The sequence below is a fragment of the Excalfactoria chinensis genome, chromosome 6 (assembly GCF_039878825.1).
Source record: "Excalfactoria chinensis isolate bCotChi1 chromosome 6, bCotChi1.hap2, whole genome shotgun sequence".
In the NCBI taxonomy this organism is placed as follows: domain Eukaryota; kingdom Metazoa; phylum Chordata; class Aves; order Galliformes; family Phasianidae; genus Excalfactoria; species Excalfactoria chinensis.
The window spans coordinates 31169527-31196830 of NC_092830.1; the positions used below are offsets into that span (position 1 = coordinate 31169527).

Below are 27304 nucleotides of genomic sequence, written 5' to 3' on the forward strand. Positions count from 1 at the left end.
TACACTGTCCTGTAATATTTCAAAGTTCAAATTTAACATTAGGTACATTTGAGTAGAATTTATATTCTTTCAAGTCAATTGAATGAGTTTTCTTGAGGATTTTCTGGGGTAGTGAAGTACTACTGTGTGGTGGCAGACTCAAACAAGTTGGTGCATTGATGTATTGTTTCTTGTCTGGAAGATTCGAAGTATTTATAGGTACTGTTACTGTAGCTGCATTTGTAAATACTCTGTTGCTCGTGCCAACCAAGAACTCTTTTTGTGAGTAACCAGCTTTTGGCTATATCTAGACTTTTCTTAACCACAAACGGAAGCTATAAATAAGTTTCACATTGTCAAAGAATGAAGTTATGTAACTTATTTACATTTATTTCTTCATTTTTATGCATAACAGAGGTATTTTTTCCACCCACCAATCCCACTTCCCAAGGATATTACAAGTTCAGTTGCTAGAGAGCCTTCCAAAACAAACCCATGAAGCAATTTAAACTGTAAATGCATTACATGCCAATTTCACCTTGAAAACTGAAAGATACCTCTATCATCACTGTAAGGCAAACATTATTGAGGTGATGTGTTTTCTTATGATGGCCAACCCTTTGTCAGATGTTGGCAAATTGCATCTCCTTCCTATGCTGTTTCCACTGCAGTATGACATCTTAATCGCAACGTGTTTAATGCTTGATAAAGATAATGCCTAATTATTTTCTTTTTTTAAAAACAGTCTTCTATTTTTGTTTCCTTACCTGCCATAGATGCATAGATTTTGTTTTCATTTATTAATTTATTCATTAATTTTGAGGACTACTGGAAGTTCACTTGTTCCAGAGGTGATGGCATTTGCCTTTTGCATTCCTTTCCCGTCCTGCTAATTTCTCATAAAACTTTTCAATTTAAAGTAAGTCACAAATTTTATGCTGAGGAAATGGAATGCTAAGGTTCATTTATGGAAAGCTTTAGGGTGATGAAGTTGTCCTCTGTGTTTGCCTTCCTAAATTGACAAGATTATTATTTATTGCTCAATATTCTCATGCTGGGATTTCTTATTCTACGAGGGATTATGTGAAGTTCACATTAGCTATATTGATTCCTTAGTTACTAGCATACATGCAACAGATATGATACAGGGATAATGAGCATGGAGATTTTCATATAACACATTTAGTTTTATATGTTACCTTTATGATTCTGTGTATAGTAGAAACATATTAGCCTTCCCAAGACTTAAGATTAAGAGGAGAATCCTAGGGCCGTAAATTCCAAAGCCAATACTAACAGCTCTAATATTCAGGGCCATCTACATCTGTTAGTATACCAGATTTCACTTCCATGTTGTTCAAAGGTGGCTGAAATCAGTCTATTACTGTATTAGAGAGCACCTGTTTAGAAGATGATAATCTTACAAAAATGATGTGGCTGTTATACTGATGACAGGACTCTTAGGGAGAGTCCCTGGAGAGATACTGCTGATGGATTAAAATTTCGGTTAGAAGTAAGGATTTTTTTCTAGATAGTCTCTGAAGGTTTTCTAGCCAAATTAATGTTCCTGAATGAGCCACCTTTGCTTTTCTGTGGTGATTATACAGCTAGCTTCATGTCCCAGGGGCTTCGGATGTCACAGGAAGCTGTCCAATGCATAAGTGCTCTAGACACCGAACTGTATGTGCCGTGTCACATCTATGATCTGTATGTGTCACACTGCATTGGTCAGATCACTTTGGCTGAAAGCATAATGATATTTTGTATCAACTCACCACTAAAGATTTCATATTTCATCCTGTTAGAGCCTAAGAAATTATTATAGCTTCCATGAGAGGTGTTATATTTATACAGGTAAGATAGCAAAATGAATTTTAGCACATGCTTTTGGTAGAGAGCTAAATACTCTCTTCAGTATGTCTAATGTTATTCAAATACAGTCTGAAAATCAATGTTCTATATCTATGTTATTGGTTATGATTTATGAAGAATAGATTATATAAAGATAATAAAATATAAAGATTATGTATTATTTTTATAATATAAATATATAGAAAGACTTCCAAAGAAAACAGAAATTGTGACTTTACTTCCCTTTTAGCTGTTATATCAAGCAGCATTCACAATGCATTTCACCACTTTCCTTTTATGCCTCCTATGCCGGCACCATAGTTAAGATGACTTGTCCTTCTCTGGGAAGGTTTTTCTTCGGGTGCTACAGTTACTGCTCTTACCAGTGCAGTTTCTATAGCAGAGGGACCAGTAGCCCTGTTCAAGTCACCTGTATTACCTCAGTTTTCACATATACAAGAAAGAAAAACTGTGTCAGGTGGTTCTTTATATGGATAGATGGCTTACAGTTGCTTCAGGTACTGGAATCCAAGTTCATAAATTACTTGCCAGCCATGGTTGAATAAGACACATTAGCTGTATGCATCTAGCTGTAGATGTCCCTGTTTACTGCTGGGAAGCTGGACTAGATGACTTTTGAAGGTCCCTTCCAATGATTCTATGATTCCATGATCATCTTATCTGTTACATTAGTTTATGCATTTTTTGAGAGGATATCTGTATAAAGTATCTTTGTTATGAGAGACTTCAAGTATCCAAGTAATTGGACATGATTTTTCATCCAGGTTCATCATCTCTGTGTTAGACATTCTGAATGCTAAGAGTAACACATTTTTCACAGTTCTGACCCTTAATATGCACTGATGTTTTATATCTCATCTAAATAGGGCTCCATCAGAAAATGCAGTTATTTTAAATTGGCTAGATTTGCAAACAGAGTATGTGGCAAAACCCCATCACTTTCTTCTGCTCATTTTTATTTTATTTTGTGAGTAGATGTAATTCAAACTTTGCTGATAATAGAATTTCAAGGCTGTAGCATTTATTGAAAAGCAATAACTCAGGATTTAGCCAGCAGCTGTAATAATGGTCAGCGGTCCCCAAAGTAGCCAACAATCATAAAGCTTGGGCTTCTGACAGCTATGCAAATATTAATAACAATAATAACAGTATGTTATTCAGTCTCTGGAAACTAATTTTATGGCAAAAGATTTTTGTCACTGAAGTTAGTAACATATTTTTCTTCTTTTTCATTAGTTGTCCCCATAGTCGGTAAAGTAACAAGTGCATGAAGCAAGCAAATCCCCTTCAGATGCTGTCCTGACTATCTGGTTGATGGCATTCATCCCAAAGGACGGCATTCCTGCTTTTAGATCAGCTGCTTTTCATGCCCCTTTACCTCTTCATAAGTGTCAGCTGTGATCTCACCTTGTGCTTAATCAGCTGCATTTTCTTCTAAACAGTTTCTGTTGCCCTGGCGCAGGGAATACCATCACCATTACAGCTGCTCAGTCCTTCCTACCTGCGCCATTAAACTGTGTCAGCTGTCAGTTATTAACTTGACCAGCTCATCTGTGTCTAAGAATGATTCACACAGTTACTAAGACTCCGGGGCAAAAAAGAAATCCTAAATAAAAAGCAGAAGGTAATAACTGTTCAAATAGTTATTTTCTTTCCTCCTTAATGTGTAAATGAAAGATTCACAAGTGTCAAGAGTTTTAATTGGAAGGGTTGACTTAAACTGCAGGGTTCAGCATCAACAAGAACTGCCTGCCAAGATTAAGTTTAGGTTTGTATTTAAAGAAAAAAATCCAAACACCATCATGAATGATGGTGAAAGTTTATGTTCCATTTGGATGCAGCACAACAAATCACTGTAATGGCTATTTATTTATGGTATTTATTTATTTAATGAGGAAACCAGTATTCTTCCAGCTTACTGGCTCCTGTTTCACAATTGATTTTCTTCCTCCTCTCAATAGCCTGAATGTACCAAGCAAAGAAGTGTAAATCAAGAATCTTATCTAGCTTTGTAATAAAATTTACTAAGTGTAGCACACTTTTATGTTAACTTTCTTTGTTTTGTAGTTCATTGAATTTTTAATATTCATGAGTTGTAAAAGCTGTAAAAACCACCAGGAATTGCCATCAGAATTTACAACAGTAGCACAATCCTAATTACTAAATTAACAAATGAATATCAGAGGTTTTTTTTGGTTTAGGACCTTTGCAAAACTTGAAAAGGTTCTGTAATCTTTGGAAAATGTGTGTGCTTCCACATGGAGCTGTGCTTGTACACAATGTCCTTCCATCAGTAACTGCATACCTAAAAATCCAATCTCTATGATTTATGGTGAACAATTCGATTTCTAAGTGCATTAATGGTTTTCACAGAGGCTGCTGAGTAACTGTGTATAGCTGTGTGTGAAGACACTATAATTCTTGAAACACTGAACAGGCGTTGATGATGAAGTGGATGCATTAGTTTTCAGAATCACTTAGATATTATCTTCCAATAAATTTAAAATCCCTCTTGAAATGGGGTTTGAAGGTAATATACAGAGAACAAAAGCCTAGGAAATCCACCAAACAACCTCTTAGCTGTGATTTTGCAAGGTGTGTGAAATTCTTTGGGAGAACAGGGAGGGAAGGCATTCTGTATGTCACACTAAGTGGTAAGACTTGAGATGGCTGAGAATGTAATTGTCTAGAATGGGAGTACATACATAGTTTTATTTTTCACTAAGAATGTCCTGTGTAACATCTGGATAGATAATAGTAATAATAAACACTTGTCTATGAAAATTCTCAAGAATTGTATGTAAAAGTCAAGGAGCTTAATGTGCTCAGATTAGGCACCGTATAATATCTGTCCTAGAATATGAAAGAAGTGATGTGAAATTATGTGGAAAAAGCAGGGGTCTAGGACTGGAAAATTGTTATTTATCTGAACATAATACAGAACTTATTTGCAGAACAGGTTTAGAAGTGTAAAATGCCTAGGAAGATATTTTGAAAGATTATATTATTGTATTTTAACATTTTCTCAGTTTTTATGTCCTGACTGCATCAAGATGGACAGTAAAAGAATTAGTGATGGTGAAGTGCTGTTGAAGTGGCTAAGGACTGAGGAATAGTTGGAATATATTCATGCAGGGAAAGACTACAACAACAGGATACGTGGAACTACTTATTCCATGAAATGCGAATTCTCAAAAACTAGTTTTGAGGATTCAGATGCTTAGTATGTTGATTGATGACCTCAGGAAATTTTTTTAGAGTCTAATAGAGGACCAGTTAGAAACAGTTAGCAGGCCTTACCAGTGGGAAGAAAGATTCACTCACGAAGTAACTGCACACTTTCAGGGCAGTACAGTTATACGAGTGAGTGCAACTGTAAAAATATATGATTTTATGGACTTAAAAAAAGATACACATTCCTAATTCCTAGTACTGTTGTTTTAGAATCTAATGAAAGAGCTCTTCTGGAATACTTCATGCAGTTTGGAACCTCTTTTTTTAAGGATGAACTCAAACTAGAATATATAGCTGTTGGCTAGGAAAATCAGGGATAGAGGGTTGATCTCAGCAGGATGGCTTTTTTTACATAGCAAAACTCAGACTGAGGGGAGTTATATACTTTGGAAAATACATCCTGAAATATGGAAGTTATATATATGAAATAGTATGCGAAACAGTTATGAATTATACATTTGTACTAGAAATTGAAAGATAAACATTATCTTTTGAAAGAACAAAGTGCTAGGTAATATTACAATGGAACAAACAGCAAAATTAATCTGCTTCTGTTAGATCCTAATAGGTTTATGTAAGCTGCAAGCATATGTGAGTGCAACTGATGTGATGCTTTATAAGTGAACAGAACTTTGAGTTGAAGATATGGTGGAAGGTGCCTTTATAGGATGACATGATGGGAAACTGTCATTTTGAGCTCCTATTTAAAGCCACTTTAAAATTTTTTTCTATTGATATTTCCCCCCCAGAATATTTCTCCAGAATAACTGCTTATTATATGAAAGAGAGAAATGAATGAATAAACCATGGATCCCACCATGAGGAGATATTATTTTTTCAGGTCTATCATAAAAGGAAGATGCAGAACCAGGCTTACAAGAATGTGGATATAAAGAAATAGTTTTCAGTAGCAGATTACATAGCTACTCATGGTACATTTGCATTTCAATATTCTGCCTAAGTGGCTCATCTAATTACCTTTCTGAGCATGAAAGACTGGAAACATCGCATTTGTATTATAGAAAAAAGCCTGGAAATTCAATTTTATATCTCGTGTAGGATTATTTCTTATATCAGATTAAAATATATAAAAAAATGTTTTCATTGTTTCTCAGCTCAAAGTAAATAGAGTATGTTCTCTAGAGTTCCAGACAACTCCTGAATTCAAAATACTATTAAAACTGAAATCAGCATGATGGCAATGTGGACAGTAGAGATTTGGGATTCACTTTTAATATTAGATTCTAAAACTAAATCCCATTTTGTTTTTTCAATAAAATTAGAGACCAATACTAAAATTTCTGTGTCATAGTTACATTGTTAAAGGTATAGCTTAGAAGTGTAATTATTGCATTAAATAAAGGATAAAAATTGGGAACCAGATAATGCACTGTTTATTTACTTTTTCTTATTGTACCATAAACTCACTGGTTCTTGCCTTGGAAAATTGCCCCTCTATAATATCAATAATTAGTTTTCTTGTAGTTTCAAGGGCAATATTGTAGAGAATATATTACAATATGATATAACATTTCCCAAAAATCTAATATGCCCGAATAATATTGACTCCTGAGAATATTCAGAATTATTACTTAAATGAGTTTTCTGATGATTATCTTTATTTTTAAGAAAAATGGTAGAACTGCTACAGTTTGTTTTACAGTATACCAGAACAAGTTTACTACCCATATCGTGCAAGCTTCTAGACTACTGCAGTGCATGTAAATATTAACTTAATTACTTAATATATTTATTTTTCCAGTCACTCTCAAACAGGTATAATATCACCAGGATATCAGCGAACCACAGAATCGTAGGGTTGGAAGGGACCGCTGGAGATCCCTTCATTGTGTCCAGTCCATTGTTAAGGCAGGTTTCTTTTTGTAGGTTGCACAGGGAAGCATCCCAGGGATCTGGATGTCCCCAGATAAGCAGATTCCATAGCCTGTATGGACAGCTTTTGACACATTAAACATAGCTGATATAATTGTTATTTCTCAGAAAGCAGAATCACCGTTAATAGTTCAGCTCATGATTTAAGGGAAGCAAAACAGCCAATTAAGAGATAATTAGTCCTCAATGATGCATAGTTTTAATCGGTGTGTAATTTGAATGTCTGAGATAAGAACTCCTGTAACTGATTTGCCAGTTGCATCGGGTTTTCTTTTCTAGACAGGCCCGGACACAATCTGCTGGTAGATGTATAATACATTAGAGATTTATAGATATGGTATTTGGTAATAAAAATAATCTCTCTGTTATGTTTAGCAAGTAGATACTGAGATTTTTTTTCTGTAATTTCAATTTCTCTTATCTTCTTGAGTAAATGATAGTTAGAACATTCAGAATGAAATAGCAAAATATCATTTAAGGTAGCTTTTAATATTTACTTTTGATTCACTGTAGGAGAAGAAATCATGAGATTTTGCAAAGGAACTTATGACAGGGTGTAGATATGTGTTTTTAAATAATAAGGAGAAAAGAACACTTTAAGGTTCTCCCTGAAAAAATCATCTGTTGTTGAACTGTAGAAGCCTATAAAGGCTGTGCACAGTGGCTCTCACACAGAATAATTTCTTAGTAAATATTTGGCTCATAGGGAATAAGAATAGCAGTAGGAAGATTTGCGTCCTATTTATCATGACTGTTGTTTCTAGAAACCTTAGTTGCCCTGCCTAACCAGGATTTTATAGGTGTGAACAGATTACTGTATTTTATATTTTTCTTTAAGTTTCAATTTGTGCCTAACTGGACTGAGTTACATTTTTTCAGTATTCCTAAATGAACAAAATTTCAGCAGCCAAAGTCAACTTAAAAATTCCAGTGTAAGATTTCTATGAACTAGACTTCTTTGGGAACTCCACATCTGCTCAGTCTTGTGATATGATGATCCTGATCTTGATGCTGTCTAACTAATGCTAATATGGTTTGAAATGAACTAACCAGTGTGTTAAGATGTGAGAAAGTCAAGTCCACAAATGTCAAATGCTCTGTAGCATTCAAAGATTAGTACAATGTTGGGCAGAATCACGAATCTTCTATAGTGAGAAGACTGAAAGGCAGATAGTGGGGAGGGGCTGTGCTCTGTCACAGGTTACAGTGTGAATGCTCACTTCTTTAGACTCTGCAAAAAAGGTGTTATTTTTGTGATTCTGTTTATTTTCAGGACCTGCTGCTTATTAGTTCTCATTTTAAAATGTTGTGAGGACTCTCAATTTATGTTAACGATGTCATTTTTATAATCTCTCCTGAATTATGTGTTATCAGGGAGCTATATTGTGAAGAAACAAATAAAATGCCAACTTGGTTTGTATTAGATAAACTTTTTCTGTGCCCTCAGAGAGGCAATGCAAATAACTCTATTAGGCACAGATAGCCTCCAGGAAATTATATTAAACAAGGGAGTGGAGAGCTTTCAGGTCATCTGTTCCCTTTATTTCTTTTTTCTTTTTCCTTTTGAAGTCTCACTGTAAGTACATTAGTTACTTGTCATTACTTTTTCATGTAAGCATTTGATTTCATTGCTACCTTGGTGTTATATCTCATAGATGATAAATCCAGAAGGGGTTGCTATGATCGTATAATTTGAAATGAGACATAAACCAAAGCATAGGCTTTCCCAAATTAATTGCTGTTTGAATTAGGCCATATATTTAGGAAAAAAAAAAAATATATAAAGATGCAGTCTTGGCTTTGGTGTTCCTAGAAAGAGGATATGTGCTAGATACCTACTGAGTAGTTCTGTCTGTTAATCACTGCACTGCTTGAAAACATATTTTTCATTGTAAGTGTGTCTTTTTATGCACCACCTTGAAATATAGTTTCATGCTAGAGAGAAGAGCTTGTGCTGTTGTAAATATTTATCATGTACTCCATCAACATTTCTCCAGTATTTCTCCAGTCTTACTGTTGTTCTTGTGGCTTTTCTCTTAACCTTCAGTACCCTCTGGGATTTAGGGATGTTAGAACTGGATATAGTTTTCCAAGCATGATTACATCTGTTTCAGATACAGAGGTAATTATGTTCTAGAGGGGACATCTTCAGCATTTCCATGGGCTATACAATGATGCTGGAGAAACCAAAGCAACCTCAGCACCTCCTTTTCTTCACTGTCTTCTTGTGACTCCTCTCCAGCCTTTTCCCAATGTTAAGTATTTTCATCCATATTGTCAGGATTACTGCAGTCCTTTCATCATGGCTTTTATTTATCTGCCATTTTCCTGTCTGTTTCTCTGTGTCACTGAGTACAGAATAGTGTTGTTATGAATGATCTTCTTTATTTCTTGACTCCACATTTGCAGTTCCAAAGACAGTTTTTTATTACTTTCACCTTTCACCTGTTCTGTTGTGGAGATGGCATGGTTAAAGTGACCTATGATCTTCACTCCCTCAGTATACCATAGTGAAACTTAATGATGATGTTTTCTTTCCAGTTACTGCCAAAAGCTTTAACTAACAGTAGAAAATGTAGATATAAGAGTTTCACAGTGCTTTGCATTAGAAATGTGTTTGTACAAATTTGAATCACTATTTGCAATTACATTTCACATTATTTAATTGAATTCATGCTGTATTGAAATCATGTACTCTGGTTTCTCAAAGTATGGCTGTTGCCAGAAGAATTAATAAATCATTTGGATTTACAAACAGGAAAACTATCCAGAAGGAGCAGAAGTTCTGTTAGTTTTGTGTTTGCATGCCTGTTGGTGGGAATGAGTCAGGAAATTGTCTGTGTGGGTATGAACTGGGGAGTAGTGGTTGCCTCTGAAAATGTGTAGGATGTACTTAGTACAAAATACTTGTTTTGGGCACATACGTTCTATGGTTAATAAAATGTATTTTTAGATTAAAACGCTCTATAAATTTTACTGTTCTGTTCCCACGCTACTATTTATTCTGCTTGCACTTTACGTTTCCTCCAGCATTTCATTCTGTTATCCCCTGATGACCTGACACAGAACTGGGGAATGTAAATCTTCTGACTTCCTTTTCCTCTGATTGACTTACATTCTTCTTTTAATTTTTTTAATCTTTGTTTCACAATGGTCTCATTTTACTTTCTTAGCTTTTCCTTTTATTATTATTCTTCACCGTGACAAGAAAAGTACTCTAGACTGACATTGTTACAGATTGCAGTCTTGTTAAAATTGCCATATTAACTAGCAGTCCATGTAGCAAAAACCATTCAAGCTGTCAGATATTGTCAAATGAGTGAGATAAAAGCTGTTTGTATGTATATAGAATCATCATTTCTACTTTGTCTTCTAATACTATTTTTTGGAAATTTTGAATTGTTTTCATTTAAGGTAATTTTATTTTCTTTCAGCAGTAGTGTCTGAGAAATTGTCTGCTGCATACATGGAGTTATACAGTTTTCACTGATAAAGTTTTTGCATTAATAAACTTTAACTGAAATGTTTCAAATCAAGTATCTTCATCATAGAACACAGAATTCGCTTACAGTGGCTTTAAAATTTCTGAATCTGAGAAACAGAATACTTGATACTGGGGGAATCTCCAGAGGTCTCTGGTTCAACTACTCACTCAGGGCAGGATCAACATCAAAATTAGATCAGATTGTTCAGATCACTGACAAATGGCCTTTTATTCAGAATTTCTCATGATGCAGTTTGTCCACTGCATCTAATTCTTTTTCTTTGCAACTTTGAAAAGAGTCTGACTCTACAACCTACCTGTTATATAGCTGGAGACAGCAGTAAGTTTCCTTCTTTGACCTCTCATGTGACATGTGAAGTTAATGTCTTTATTATTGTGTGAGCTCAGTGAATTTGCAAAATACCTTAAGATGAAACTCAGGAGTGCAATTCTGCTTCGACCCAAATTCCCTCCAACCCCCTAAATTTCAAAATAATGAAAATGGCCACAGATCTTGAGATTATTATTTGAATTAATAAGACACCTAATATTAGTGCAAGATGGATTATTTTGGTATTTATCCACCTGCTTGGTCTCTTGAGCTCCATATTTAAATCCACCTTCTTGGAGAGAAAAACCCTTGTTTAAATTGTGCCTGTAGGGATGAATTAGCAAATGATAGACCACATGGTTCTCTCTGAAGAAGGACACAGTCTTGCAACTTTTACCAATTTTGCAGCCAATTTTTGGTTGCAAGCCACATGCATTGTACATAGATTAACACATGAAGTGCCATATCGGTTTATTTTTATTTTTCAATTGTTATCTTTCCTCTGAAGGCTTAAACTGTTGTTTTTGTTGTTGTTTCATATGATCATGTAAATGTACATTTCTGGATTGAAAAGTTTAAGATTGCTGGTGTTCACAAAGAACAAGTATGAACTGCATTTCTTCTGTAGAAGCAAAAGGGGCAAATAGTATAAAGAAGAGTTGAAACGTTAGTTTTTTTTCTTGTTACTGTTGCACTTCGCAGAGTTGGTGGAGACATGGCAATGGAAGAAGTGTTTGTAACGTGTGTATTAAAATGGTGCAAATTGAACTTTTCAGTTCTGTTTTCACTTTGAGGATATACTCTTTCTTCGCTCCTTAATAGGAGCATGGTGTAACAGTGTAACCGAATCGCTGCATCCATGACAAAGTGAAGGTATTCAGTGGCATTCTTTAAAGTGTGAACATAACAGATATGTTTTCTGCCCGGAGGAACAGCACTTTTGTGGTTAAGTACTATGTGCATTGGTACTAATAGATTTTTTCCTTAGCTCTTACTTTCTCTTTATGAGTTAGAAAGGGGGAAAAGTTATTTGATTCATATAATACCTGTATTAAATACTGTAAGCTAGTAACACTTTTTTTCTTGTAGAATGATTACACTGATTTTTTCTTTTACTAAACTAATAACACTTCATTTATATTCTATGGGCATGAACTGCAGAACTTCATTTGTTTTGAAAATCCTTTTGAAAGCTGTGTTCATCTGTGGTAAGTCTACTGGTGGTAAAAAAAATCAATTGCAGCTGTATTATTTGCAAAGTAATCAATTCACTTCTCCATTCTAACTAGAAGAAGCATCCTGAAGAGCTGGAAAAATTGCACTAATCTGGTGTGCTTGGATCTTATCTTTGTTTCATTGTAAAGACATACTCATCTCTTTTCATCTACTGGCTTTAAATTTTATTTAGAACCCATACAAACAAGGGCTACTTGAAAACTTGGATATAAATCACTCTACTATTTTTTTACAGTCATTTTGTTTTATCTGGTCTTATTTTACCTCTTCTCATATTTAAATGATATATTCATCTTCTGTGTTAATTACTGTGACCCTAACAATGTCACAATGTATTTAAGCATAGAAGGGATACATACAGAAAATTTTCAGTCCTTGGGTTTTATGCATACTAACCATTATTCTAGCCAAGATTTAATTCCGCTATTGGTATTTTCATTAGTATATTTTAACCTTTTTATTTTTTTCTTCCCCCAACTGCAATGTGTATATGGTTTACAAGAAGCATAGAGGTATAAATGTTGTGAGCTGAGCTCCAAGTTTTGCAAATAAATGGGGTACATCCACATCATATTGTTAGTGGCCTTTCTGACGTATTAGTAATGTAGGCTAAAGTCTAACAGAAAACTTTTCTGTTGTCAAGGTCAGGTTACCCAATATTACAGGCAAATGTGTTTTTGTTATAAAAAATACATTTCTTTACTATCTGAACCCTGTATATTCTCAGAAAGTTCCTTCATTTCAAACACAAGTGTAGCCATTTTTTCAGTACATATTTGTTAATGTGCATCCACTTCTGTGGCTTCAGTAGTTCTTTGTTATTCCTGTTTTTTTTTGTTTGTTTTTTTTTTTTGTGTTTTTTTTTTTGTTTTTTTAACCACTTTTTGTATATTTATACATAGCAATCATATTCCCTATCAGCCTTTGAATTTCCTTGCTAAGCAAGCTCTACTCTTTGCCTTTTGTAAGATTCATGTTCTGTTCACCTCCTGGCCAAACTGGTGGTTCTTCACCTTCAGTATGAATCAATCTTTGAATAGAGTGACAGTGAACATACAGTTATTACTCTGTCAAGACACTGTTTTGCAGTTAGAAGAATAAATTGCACACTACTACGGTAATCTGTGAAATTTCTGTTACTCCATTATGTGCTTCGTGTTCCATTTGTGCTTTATTATTCTTTTTAGAGCGTGTTGACAAAGTTTGAGTAAGTTTCTTCTTTACTGGTGATTATTCCATGCAATTAAAGCAAAAAAAAAATAAAAAAAAAAAAAATAGAATTTGCCACACAATTTTATTTGAAGTGATACTCTGCAGTGATGGGCTTTAATCTCTTTAAGCAATCATTGAAGTTGAGTTTATGTCATTGCAGTGGTTGGAGTCTTTATCATCCTAGCACCAAGGTGAATTTATACTTTTGAATTTACTAATGCGCAATCAGATTATTACTGCAGTTTCATTCACAGTCATAAACTACATTGTACTATGACATTAAGCCATCACTTTCTATTCATGTCCATTTACATGCTTTCTCTGTTAGTATGTGTACTGCATTACTGGGGCTGCACTGTCTGGATAATGTGCTTCATATGTGAATTTTTATTCTGTGGAATACTCTACTGCTTAAATACTTGTTCATACTTTTAAAACCAAGTTTCATGATATTTAAATGTGAACTTTTGTTTGACCTCAGTCAGTATTGTAAAGTCAATCAAATTACAAAGGAAATATATTTTCTTTTCATTTCGATATTTTCAATTTAAATTTACAAATATACAAGATACAATACTGACAATGCATTTTACCTTTAATACTGTGTCAGGTGTGCTAAGGTTAATTGTGTTTTCCATCTCTAGGAACTTACTTATAAATGCTATGTCAAGTCCTAACATTTCTGGAGTTTAAAGTTCGATTTTTGTTAACAATGTGTTACTAATAAGCCTTTTAAATCTTACAGTATACAAAAAGTAAATTGTTATTTAAATGATCATGCTAAGTAATGTTATACTTTTAAAATTTTATTGCTAATCTGACAAGTCTTCTGCTAATACTGTTCAAAAAAAAAAAAATCAGGATACAAATGGAACACAATGAAATTCATACAAAGACATTAACGAGATATAGTTCCCTTGAAAAACATTGTTTTAAGTGAAAGATGTAAACCAGTCCTTTTACACTACTTGGCTCTTTCAGGTTTCAGCATGAGAGTTCAGAGGATAGTAAAAAGTGCAGGGCTATGAAGAAAATGACTTGACATGCTGAAGTATTTTCACTTGTTAATCATGTAAAGGAAAGATTTAAAGAATAATGTTGCAGCCAAGCAGCAAAAATTTTTGACTGAAGGAAATAAGTGGAGAGAGCTCTAGAGGAAGAAATGAGACTATATATCACTAAGTGATATTTGTTAGACATATTAAACTAAAAGTTGGCACGGGAATTTTCTGAAATTTAGGAAATCAGTGTTTTTTTAAAAAAGATTTGTAACTATCTCTCTGGGAAGGTTTGATTATTTGCAAAAGAAAGTATGTGCCACCTGCTGTACTTGCTATGCTTTTATGATGGTTTGAGATATCATTTTCCTTTTTTCAGTATTCCTTGGTGATTTTGTTTCCATTTTTGCTGTGAATATTTTTATAGCAAAAGTAAGATGACTCCATTGGTGTGTAACCATTGTGAGATTCTTCATTTATAGTTCTTTGGAATGATAGAGAGAAAACAGTAACGTGGAGGAGGAGTGTTTATGCTTTTTAAGCTGTTAAGGACCAATAACAATAAAAATAAAATTAAATTTTGACATAATTAAACAGTAATTACTAGAAAGAAGTTAATTGTCTTTGAGAAAGAAGGATTGAATTGGTCCATTTTTCAGCTTTGCAAGTATGAATATTTTAAAAACAATTGAAATTGATCATTTACCTATTGACTCGTCTTTCATTGCCAATTCATTGACACATACAGCGCTTTGTTCCTCAAGGAGCGATGATACAATTGGTTTAGTACATGCTCTTTAATTGAATTACCCTGCTGCTCAGGGAATGGATAAATTGCTACAACCTTCTGTTCTCAGAGTTGTTGGAGTTCTTTTGGAGATTTTTTTTTTTTTTTCTTTTGTATGTTTTGTTTTAGGAATTAAAAGAGGTTTGGTAAAATAGCGTTCAGCATTGGCTAAAGGCATCATAGAGCTTGTTTTGAACTATGTCATTGCTGTCTTCGTTCTGTGATATATTTTAGGAACTTTAGGTCAATGTTTACTGTTATTTGTGGTTTAATCATGTAGATATAGTTTTGAAATGCCAGTACTGCTAGATTTGAATTGAGAGTTATGAGTTTTCAATAACACTTGTTTGTTTTTTACCTGAACACTTTTTTGAATATTTTTCTTGACTTCATAAGGTGAATATTAATACTGTTTTTGTGAAGATTATTTGACTTAGAACCACTGGGAATAACTTTTCGTTATTAATCACGTTAACTGGGTTCTTAAAGCGATTATTTAATCACACAAATCAAAGAATCATAGAATGCTTTGTTTTAGAAAGGATCATTAAAGATTGTTTCAGCTCCCCTACCTCCTTGACAGACTGCAGAAAGAAAGGCACATCGTTATGCCATAGGTGGGAAGTTTGTGAGTATGACTGAGATGTAATTTAAATGAGATTAAATGTGTCATTATTTTTGTCCACGTTTGACATTAATAATATCTATAATTTATTTAGATATTGCACTGAAAATGCAATTTTTTGAAACTGTGTCGAATGTTTTCATGACCTTTAGAAGATGAGTTTACTGTGTATTTCCCCATAATTATGTCTTTTTTTGCTGTTGTTTATTTCATTTTTTATTTTTTTTTAACACTTATACTGCCTTTGTGCTTTTATAAGGCCCCAAACATTTTAGTGTCAACTGCAGAATATCCTACTGCAGCAAGAGATAACATTTGATTAACACCTGACCACAGATAACTGTGTCCATCAGGATATATAGAAGCTTAGTTAAACCTTTTCCTATCCTTAAAGGTTCCAGAAGATGTTCAGCAAATGGGTAGTAATCAGATAAGCATAAATTTTATTTACCCTTCTATCAGTGAAATAAAATAAATCATAGCCCAGTAGTTACAGAATCAAGATTGCTACCAGGACATTGAGGCAAGACTCCATTAACTTGAGGTAGTTTGCATTACTCCTGTAAAAGATGAATTGCCATTTATTTTTGCTGGCTACATTAGTTCCTCAGAGTTTTTATTTTTCTCTTTTTTCATAACATAATATTGAAGCTTAGCACTTAGTTTAACAACTTAGTCACTGTGGGAAAATCAGACGTTTCATATGGATTTGAATATTGTGGATTGGATTAGTTGAGATCATGCTTTGAGCCTAGGCACTGTAAAAGAATTGGAGGATACAAGATTATGGTAAATAATAATACAGAGCAACTCTACCTGTGATTGAGGATCTGCTAGGTAATGAGTTGTTTTCTGTGAATCAAAGCATCCTTTTGATCATCATGTTTTTGTGTGTGGTTCCAGATTAGTTCCAGGTGATAACTATAAGTTTATCCTATGCTTTTCTCATGAAGGTGAACATCCATCTCTTATTTACATGAGTAAAGGATACTTAATCAATCTATCAAATGTTACTCAGCCAAAATGAATAAATAAATAAATGTGTTTAAATTTTAATCAACTCTTCCTATGGTTTCTTCCCCTTAACCTTTGAGGAGCTATTTTAATGTCCACCTTTAAATTTATAATGGAACACCTTTATTTTATGAAATATGGAATGCAAGCCTTCTAATTCAACTTTGGAAACATGTTTGTATTAATTAAGCTCATTTTTTGGTAGAAAATTTAACTCTAGATTTTACAGTGGTTTTCTTTTGCCAGTGTTAGGGTAATTTTTTTATGTATTTAAGGTACCTTCTGTTCAGCCCCCTATATAACTCAGTATTCGTGTTTCAATGAAAACAGATTCTTCCCGTGGTTAAGGGCAGTGATAAATAGTCTGATTATTGCATGCGGATTGTTCACAAATTGCTTTATGTATGAACTCCTTAGCTTTGCTTTGTTATCAGCCAAACAAGATATATTATCTTCTATAAAGAATGAGTGTAGTTAGTAGAAAAAATGATATAACAGTATTGGTCCTTTTTTATTCTCAGAAAAAATAAGATGGGAAATGTTTGTTCAGTTAGGAAAAGCTAAGCTGAATGGATTATGGATTGTATAGGACATTATGAGGCACTTGCTGAAGATACTTTTACTCTGACCTTGTCTGAGACATCACTGCCAGAAAAATTAGATTCACGTGACATTAAGATGTAGTTTCAGGTTTAAAGGTATTTTTCCCTCATTGCACTCACAGCCATAAGAATTTGCTGCAAAGCAGCATCAATTTGCCACAGGAAGTATTCACTGATCCTTCTCTTACTCAAAATAAATTTTATTTAGTCATAAAATAGATTTTAACTCTGAGCCTGAAACTGATTTTTCACAAGTACTGCATCAATATTCAAATAAACTTGTTCAACAATATTTGCTCAGTCTGATTTAATACCTTTCCCTTGTCTGTTCAGTTGGACTTGAAATAATGTATGTCAGTGGGGAACTCCTGATTTTATGGAAGAAGAAACTAAACTGAGAGAAGAAACTGAGTAGACAAAACAGATATTTAAAGTTGAATGTGACCTGTTGGTTGTGTTTCCCTGGTGCCTTTTGCTTTTCTCTGATATGTGTATATGCATATATAGTATATATTATTGTATATATAATATATATTATTGTGTGTGTGTGTATATATATATGCATTTTTATACATTAACAGTATACATTTATATACATATATACACACACGTATCTATTTATTGATGTAATTCTTCCATGCTACTTCCATAAACAAATCAGAGTGATTCCAATGTCAGAACCGTATATTGTAAGAATGCTGTTAGTACTTAGATTGAATTGAAAGCTGTCCATTGGGCTATTAATTACAGTACATCAACTGTGTAATAAAATTTTGTGTTTTAATGCATTTATCTGGATGATTGGACAAAGCACACCCTCAGCAAGTTTGCTAATGTCAGAAAGCTGGAAGTAGTAGTTGGTACATCCAGAGTGACCTGGACAGGCTGGAGGAATGGGCCAACAGGAACCTCCTGAAGTTCATCAAGGGAAAGAAGAACAATTCCAGGCACTAGAAAGCATCTTATCAGAGAAGGATCTGGGGATACTGGTAAATACTAAATTAAACATGAGCCAGTAATCTGCCCTTCAGCAAAGAGGGCTAATGGTGTCCTGGGATGCATTAGGCAAAGTTTTTCCAACAGGTTAGGGGATCCCCTCAGTTCAGCACTAGTGAGGTTGCTTCTATGTTATGTGAAAATATGTTAGATTTAGCTTTTCATAACTTAGCTTTTACCGTCATTCATTTGCCTTGAAGTTAAGACCAGTTAAGTGCAATATCGTGGAGATAAGAAGCTGACAATTTGGCACGTCAGTAATATTTTTCTGTTTTTTCATTGTACTTTCACTCTGTAGTATTAGAAGATCTCAAAAGCAAATGATCATAGACCTCTGTAAGGTCACTGTGAATAACATCCTGGAGATCTCAGAGCTCAAGCATTTTCTCACTGTCCAGAGCGAGGGCTGATATCACGGATTTGGCAGGAACAAGAGTCTCTTTCACTGAATATGGATAACCAGGAAGCACCTCTGGCAAGCGTTAAGCCTGGGGGAGCCTGTCTGATCCCAAGAGGGCTGTTTCAGTGACAAACATCAGAAGTTTTCTCCTAAAAATCCTTGTTGTCTATTTCTGATGAGTCACAGCTGAGTGTTTCCTGTTCATTTTCTTCCAGCCATCATGAGAAAGCAGGCTGGGCTGCACAAAAAATCAGTCAAAAATAATTTAATCAATTCTGAATAAGAAGTTGTAGCCTGTGAATATATCAATAGGAAATGTTGATTAATGAAAAATAGCAAATAGGCTATATATTATGATGATAGATATGGATATATTTAGTTGTATTAGAGTTGCAGGGTCTGGTATCTAAGATGCAAGTTGTGTTGTATTAATGTATTGAAGCAGATTATCTATGAAAAATCTGGGCTGTTTTAATAATTGTAAAGTAAATTCATAAAAATTGGGTAATTGGTCACTATTCTGAATCTACACAATATTATCATGTTTTTGCAGGATGGGGAGTGCAACATTTTATTTTATTTTTGGGACTTTTGAAGAGAATTGTTCAGGGGTGAAAAAATTGGCTTATTTATTAAATTGGGTCAACTAAAAGAATAGGTAGTAAAACTATGTACTGAGCATACATTGCAGTCCACTGTATGCAAAATTTGTGATGGTGTTTGGCAAAGGATTGGGATTCAGAAGGTTCTCTTGATTACTTATTGTGATAGATTGTGATTTCTATGTTGTGATATCTGTTTCACTGTATTTGATGCAGAAAATAACACAGCTGTGAGATACAATATTTCTTATTTCTTGAAGTTCTAAGAAAAAGGAAGTAATGTTTGTCAGGCTTTAGACAATAAAGCTTCCATGAAGAAGGCAAACATCATGGCTGTAGCTGTGCATGGAAGTACTAAAGGACGTTAATTTCAGAGGAACAACAGAATTTTTGCTGTTAATTTTATGGGGTTAAGATATTCAGCTACAGATTTTAAATGTTAGTAGGCTGCGTTTTTTAAAGAGCTGTAGTTATGGTTCTTCTTTCATAGGGATAAGCCCATGTCACGTGGCTGTTGTATAAAATAATAGAAGTATATTAGTAGCTTGATTTCTCTGCGGAGAATGATTTATTTATTTATTTTTCTGCATGGTAGGAAAACATGTTTCTGAAGTAACTGGAGTGGATTACAGACTTGATTTTAATACCATTTGTATTTATGGTTCCTGATACTTTTCAATTCTGTCTTTGAAAGAACAAAAATAAAATTTAAAAAAAAAAAAAAAAAAGCTGCTGTAGCTTAAGCAGCGGTGACTTAAACTTAAGTGCTTTGTATTCTTATGCAATAGGCTACTAATCAACATTTATATATAACAGCTTAAATTGAATTAAATTAGATTGAAACTAAATTACTAGGTCCTGAGTAAATTGGATTTGGTAATTTACTATTAAGTCAATCTGCAACTGATGTCATAATTTAGATTTGCTTCTTTTGTGAGAATGATGCCAAGAATTGTTGGAACTCATTGACTCTCAAGCACTCTAAGAGTAAGAGATGTGTTATAGTTTGGGAAACAGACGAGATTCAAGGTGTACAAGAAATGTTGCAGATGCTGCACTTAGCATTATTTATAAATGCTGTTTTTAAGTGCATTGACATGCAAATGTCTTTTGAATGTTAAAATTTTTTTTAGCTTTTCCTGTTTATAGTTTATCAACCTAATTTCTAACAGCTGGATTATTTACAGAATACATGGGAAGTATATGTATTTTTTGCATTTCAGTTATCAGTCTTCAAAGTAAATTTCAATTCATATTGATTCTTAGGAGATAATTTTGACACAATATCTCATTCAGATCTAAATCAGCACAGTGTTTCATTTCATATATATCTTGCTTGCATAAATGCACTCTAGTTATGAAATTTCTTACGTACTTAGGGAAATTTCATAATGTGTCATATTACTGTGAGTTGTTCTTCTCAGCTGGAACAACAGCCTTGGGCGTGAAGCCACATAGTTGGGCAAAATAATGGCATAATTATATAGCTTGATAATGGCACTATTAGCAGAAGGTATTATCGTATCACCTTTTTATAGATGCTTATATTTTAAACCGAGCTCTATTATATGAGACATAAGTGCAGCACTGGAACAGACTAAAAAAACCAATAATAAAAGTGTGAATTTCTCCTACAACAAGTTTAATATTAGCACTTATGTGGCTATTATCTTTATTCTGTAGAAAACAGTGAGATTCTCCTTTAGAAATGTAACTGAAATATATATAACTCAACAGTATTATATCTGAAACAGAGACTGAGGTGTTAATGTGTTTCTTGACCCATGCAGGGTGACTCTTACACACAAACAGAGGATGAAAGGTCTTGGCCAGTCTGATCCAGTTTCTCACTGACAGTCTCTTAAAGCTGAGGATGCTTTGGAGATTTTAGAGACCTCAGCTTCAAAAAGTTAGTTTTGACTGTTCTGGAATTCAAGTTTTTAGCTCTAGCCTAAGTTTCCAAGTGCTGATCTGCTTAGAATCATCAGGCTTTGCCTCTGGTAGCGTATCTCGAAATACAATTCAAATGTTGAAAACTCCCCTAGATAGTCAATTTCTGCATAACTGGCAAACTCACAGAAGTATAAATTTCTGTATTTCTATTATTTAATGGATCAGTGTGTCACTATGGATAAACCACAAGTATTGAAATCTATGGGCAAAAAAAAACATGCCACCAATCTGGATTCCTCAACACTATCAAAGTTTTAATAAGAGGTTGTTTTTATTTTTTTAACATTTTAAAGTTTTCTGCCTTTATACAGAACCTTCTGCTGGCTATCATCTGCCAGCAGATGGAGTGTGATGTACTATACTATTGAAATCCCTTTGAATAAGATTTATGGTGATTTTGCTCTGTTTTATCTCCACCAAAGAGTAAGACCAATTGTTGCTTAAATATTTGTTTTTGAATTTTGGGAAGCAGTTTAGAGTTTTATTTTAAACTCACACTTTAAGATAAATTAAGTTTTAAATGTTATGGAAAATGATTAAGGCATTGTGTTGAGTTGAGAGAGTTAATTTTCCTTTTAGATTATTCAGAATTTTTACCTTCCAAAATGTAACAGATATATCAAATGGAACATTCGTATAATGACTTAGTCAAGGAATCATAGAATGGCTTGGGTTGAAAAGGGCTATAATGATCATCTTCTTTAACCCCCTGTGCTATGTGCAGGGTCGCCAACCATGAGACCAGGCTGCCCAGAGCCACATCCAGCCTGGCCTTGAATGCTGCTAGGGATGGGGCGTCCACAGCCTCCTTGGGTAGTCTGTTCCAGATGTTCAGTAAAGGAAGAGTTAACCTGAAATTGCACTTGAGTTCTAATATCTTTGATTCCTGTCAGAATCTTAAATTATAGTACAGTGAAGACAGATATTGAAGAGTGAATAAAATTTATAGATAGAATTTTAGTAGTTAAGAAGCAAAGGAAAAATAAGCATAAATTCTTCCTCTGGTATGGAGAAGGCATCAGAAATTTTATGTTACAGATGATTCACTATTGAGATGTGTTTGTAGAATCAATTCAAATTAGAAAGTACTTTTAAAGGTAATCTGTTTGTACTCCCCTACAATGAACAGGAAGATCTGCAGCTTGATCATGGGCTCAGAGCTGTGTCCAGCCTGATGTTGAGTGTCTCCCAGGACAAGGCATCCTCCAAGACTCCACAAATTTGAGCAACCTTTGTCAATGCTTCAGTACTCTAATTGTAAAAAAAAAAAAAACTTCTGATAATCAATCTAAATCTCCCCACTTCTAGATTGGAACCATTTTCCCTTGTCCTGTCACAACAGGCCCCACTAAAGAGCCTGTTTCCCCTTCTGGCCAGTGATCATTTCACACAAAGAGATTGGATTGCTTAGGAGTTCTTATTTCTCATGCTCATTCTCAGCAATGAAACATATTTGTAGATGATTTACCTCATAGACCATTCAGTGTTGAAGGTGTGTGACACATTTTCCTCAGAAAATGAAATTCTAGATCTTATCTGAAGATATTTGTGCTTTCTGTATGCTGATATGCTATATACAGATTTCCCTTTGATTTTAATCAAACCATAATTCACAAATATTACTTCTTTGAAAGGAGGATAGATCTTTGTATGTACGTACAGATGAAGGCTCTCAACATAAAGCAGGATTATCTCTTCTTTTTCTGTAGTCATCCTTTTTTATTACTTTAACTGGTCCATTCTCTATACTATTTTTTTTTTCTTTCAATATTTGGACTGATGAAGAACAATTTCAAATTCTGTTGATGATTAAATTAAGGATCCTGTTTCTAGAACAGATGCATTTTAGCTAAGTCAGGTACAGTACAAATGCAAACATGAAGGGATTTTTTGTTCTCCTTGCTACATTAAACTTTTAAGTTTGATTGATTGAAGGTAAGAACTCCAAAGCACCAGGGATTAGTTGTGCTATCAGATGGCTTAAAATTTCATTGTTGGTGGCTGCCATTGCATTTTACCTTAAATCCCTTTTTTGGATTCAAATGTAGTACCTTAATAAGGTTATGGCTACAATAAGCTTTTATAAATAGATTTTCTGTTACATCCAGTTGTAGTGCTATTGATATCTGGGACATTTCAAGCAACCTGGGTTTATATATGAAGTAACGTATATTAATCTATATTATTTTTCATTGGTATTCTGTATTGAATTTTGTAGCTATTGAGTTTCTAAATGAAGTGCAAAGAATTTTAATACCATTCTTAACATTTCATGCATCTGAAGAATTAGGACATAGAAAGTAGACTTACCGCAGCAATCTCAGGTCTCACCACTTATTTTTATTGCTATCACACAAACAATAGAATGATTTAGATTGGATGGGATATCTGGAGGTCATCTTGTCCAACCTTTTGTTCAAGCAGTCGGCTAGAACAGGTTGACCAAGATGATGTTCAGATGGATTTTGAGAATCTCGAAATATATCTATAAGCTTATAGATATAAATCTTTGTTTCTTGTTTCTTCCCTCTTTCTTCTCTCTTCTTTCTTTTCTCTTTTCTTTTCTCTCTCTTCTTCTTTTTTTAATTGCTAAGGAGGTTTATTCCTGTGCAAAGTCTTATTTTGCATGTCAGCACATGTAGCTTGTGTTTGGGTTAGAACATGAGCCTTGAGTTTTCTGTAATAGTAAACTATCCATCATAACAAGATGATTTTCACTGTGGGACACAAAACCTGATCACCCTGTTTAGTTCTCCGTAGTCATAGAGAACCTTTTCAATGTTCTGCAAGTTCAGATGCTCTAGTTTTTCCTCATGAAAGATTAGACCTGCCTGCACATTCTCACAATTCATGTACAGGACATGTTTAATATTCAATTATTGCATGCAGCAGTTAGAAATGTTACAAATAACTTGCAATTTAATAAGTAGCTAATATAGCTAATAAAGGAAAAGGATAAATACATAAAATAATTTAAAAAGAAGCTTGTATGTAGTAAACAAATATTAGGCCTCAGTATTAATGTATTGAAAAAAAAAAAAAATAATGTTTTCTTTATGTATACTCATTTCTCAGTGAAAAGCCTGAGAAAATTTTCATTTGGGCAAAAAGATGTGATTGAATCAAATGATCTTGTGGATTTCTGTAAGCTTTGGGGAAAAAAATCATAGTACCTTCTCTTTGAGTGTAGTCAATACATTTAGTTGAAGATATGTTAGAGACTGCTTCTGCAGTATTCTTATCCTACAAAGTGCACTGAAATCCTTCCTGGAATACTCTGAGGATCTCTGTTACATATGGCTTCTGTCAAGAAAAAATACCTTCAAAATCTGAGTGTGAGGAAGTTCATTCTGTAGGGATTAAACATTATGATTTTAATTTATTTTTCATCACTTGGCTATGCTTGAAGCCAAATAGTTAGAATTATATTTAAAGGTATTCATCTCTTTGGGATTGTTAATATTTGTTCTTTCATACTCTGCTCAAAACTACCCTCACGAAAGCATGCTCAGTCTTATACAGTAGCTGAGCTTGTCAGATACAATGATTTTGTGGGAAAGTTTCTGAGAATGTATTTTCTTTTTTATAGAACTTTTGAGGAAAACATTTAAGAGTCAAAGCAAGTTTGTTGTTGTTGTTTGGTTGTTTTTAAGCTATAACTTTTCCCATGTTTTCTCATTTTACAAAAGTAATTTTTCCCTGTAAAGGCTGTTGTACTCGAAAGCTTTATATTTATATATAATTTTGGCCAGCTCAGCCAATAAAAACCTTCTCAAAGCTAATGGGAGTAAGAAGAAACTTCAAATTTTCTAGGTCTCTGGAGATGCCTGGTGCTGGAACCTGAAAATTTGTCCTGGTTCTATCTGAAATTAATGCTAATTATTGCTTTATTAATATATATATATTTTTCATTTGTGATGTCTGATAATGCATACACTTGTGTTGTCTTTTCTTCCATTATATTTAAGACCATCTTTCTACACTCTTTTTTAAAGTCTTGTAGGAAGTGTATTTTTAAGACCCTTAGCCTCCTATGAAGTGTGATTAAAATCAGCCTGTGAGTCCAAAGCTGTTTATGCAGGACAGGCAGAGCTGCATTTTGCTGCTTTGATTCTTAGGAAAGAAAAAGGATTTCTTAGAAACTGCCATACTGGATTTTTGAAACATGTCCCTAGCTAAAAGAGAGAAAGAATTTCACTGAAGCACAAATATAGGCTGGAAGATACCCAAACTTCTATTGAGTTACTCTTCCAAGTAGGTTTCTTACTCATTGCGTAACTCCCCTGCCATACAGATTTGGAGCAGCAAATGGGATGGTTCAGAATTCCAAAGTATGCATTACTTATATACATATTTTGTTCAGAAGATGTTACTCATCATTTTGAAATCAAATTCTGCTCCACACATGCCCTTTCTGCATTTAAATTTATTTAAATAAGACAAATCAAGGTAGCACATTCTAATGACTCTCCTGTAAGTTAGTATGAAGTATTCAGTATAAGAAAAGATATGATCTATGTTCAGGTCAGTGTTATAAAGAGACCTTGAAAAAGGTCCTTTCTTCTTTGAAAGCATAAGGCACCCTAATGGAAAAAGCACTGTTTATTTTATTTGAATTTGGATTTTGTTAAACCTGTTCAGCTACTGAATAGTTAATGTTAATTTGCAATTACCTAATTAGACAGAGCTTTGGGAAAATGTACTTGAAAAGATTTTTAAAAGGAAGTAAAAAAAGTACCTGCAGTGTTGCCAATGCTGAACTTTTTTTCTGCTTAATGACTGAGGCCTTTACAAAGTGTTTTACAGTTTGCCCACAAGGTGGGGGTGACCCATGCCGAACTGTGCAAAAAGCCTTCAAGATTGTATTTCTAGCTGATATGTATCTATGTCTCATATATTACAGACTTATTTTGGCATTTCAGCAATGGGGCTTTCATTACAAAGCTCATGGTTTCACAGAAATAACCTTTGACAGAAACTTAAGAGAATGGTACATCTATTAACCATGTGCTAGCATGGAGGCTCATAGTCTCACGGCCTTACAGCATAATCTCTTGGAAAAACAATTTCAGTTCAGCAGGTTCCATTTTTCTCCTTGTTTTACATCCTTCTGAGTCTGCTTGAAAGCTAGTTACCCATCAGCCTTTTTGTAGCTACTTATTGCAAGTTTTTAAGAAATATGACATCAAAGATTTCCACTTAATAGCATGATAATTTTCCCCTGCATCTTTTTTTGAATACTTTGCTGGATATGACAGTGTATCACTTGGTGATGTAATCAATGACATATCAGCCTGACTCTACAGAATATATTAGAAAGTTGAGTAAAATGTAAGCTGTCAGTTGTCTGTTTGTTTGTTTTTTCATATTCATTACAGCTTGCAATACAATAAGAGTTTCAAATGAGGGATAAAAAATAATGAAAGGGAGTAAAATTAACATGACAAAATTGGATCACAATGTGTTCTCTTAATCCTCACCATTTAATTTTCATTTTATCTTGTGAAAGTCTCAGTTGTCACTTCCCAGATTTTGATCACGTCTTCAAGGGGGAGAATATTAAATTCACTTCACACTTTATGTGTTATATACATATTTTGTCTAGTAGGCTGAGGGTATTTTTTAAGTCAGTTAACCACTCCTCTTGTATTTGAAGTCATTCACATTTTCCCATTGGTGGGAACAGTTGTCCTTTCAGCCACAGGTATATTAGAGCAGTCTTGTTCTTGTATAGATACGTGGACACCATCTCTCACATATGAAGAAAAGAACAAAACAACAGAACCAAACACAACAGCTGAACACTTTTGCTTCCACAGGGTATATGTACAACACAGGAAGCTTAATCGGTCTTATTTTTACACCATAAATTGTTATGTGGGATATTCTAAATTATATAAATTAACATGTGACCTCTTTTTATCTTTGCTCTCATGTACACAAATGTAATTGACTCCCATGTACCTCAGTTTTTCTGACTACAGAGGTGGATCTTCACTAAGAAATGGAAATAATGATAAAGCTAGTGGTCTTTTCCCCCGTATACAGTTGATGAGATTTCTGGATCTTCATTTGTCATGATTTGA

At 34.0% G+C, this 27304-nt stretch overlaps 1 protein-coding gene across 6 annotated transcripts in view; it reads left to right on the forward strand.

Annotated features, from left to right (window-relative positions):
* The window catches only part of ATRNL1 (attractin like 1), a 403630-nt gene that overhangs the window by 158090 nt on the left and 218236 nt on the right, over positions 1-27304 (forward strand). The window lies entirely within an intron of this gene.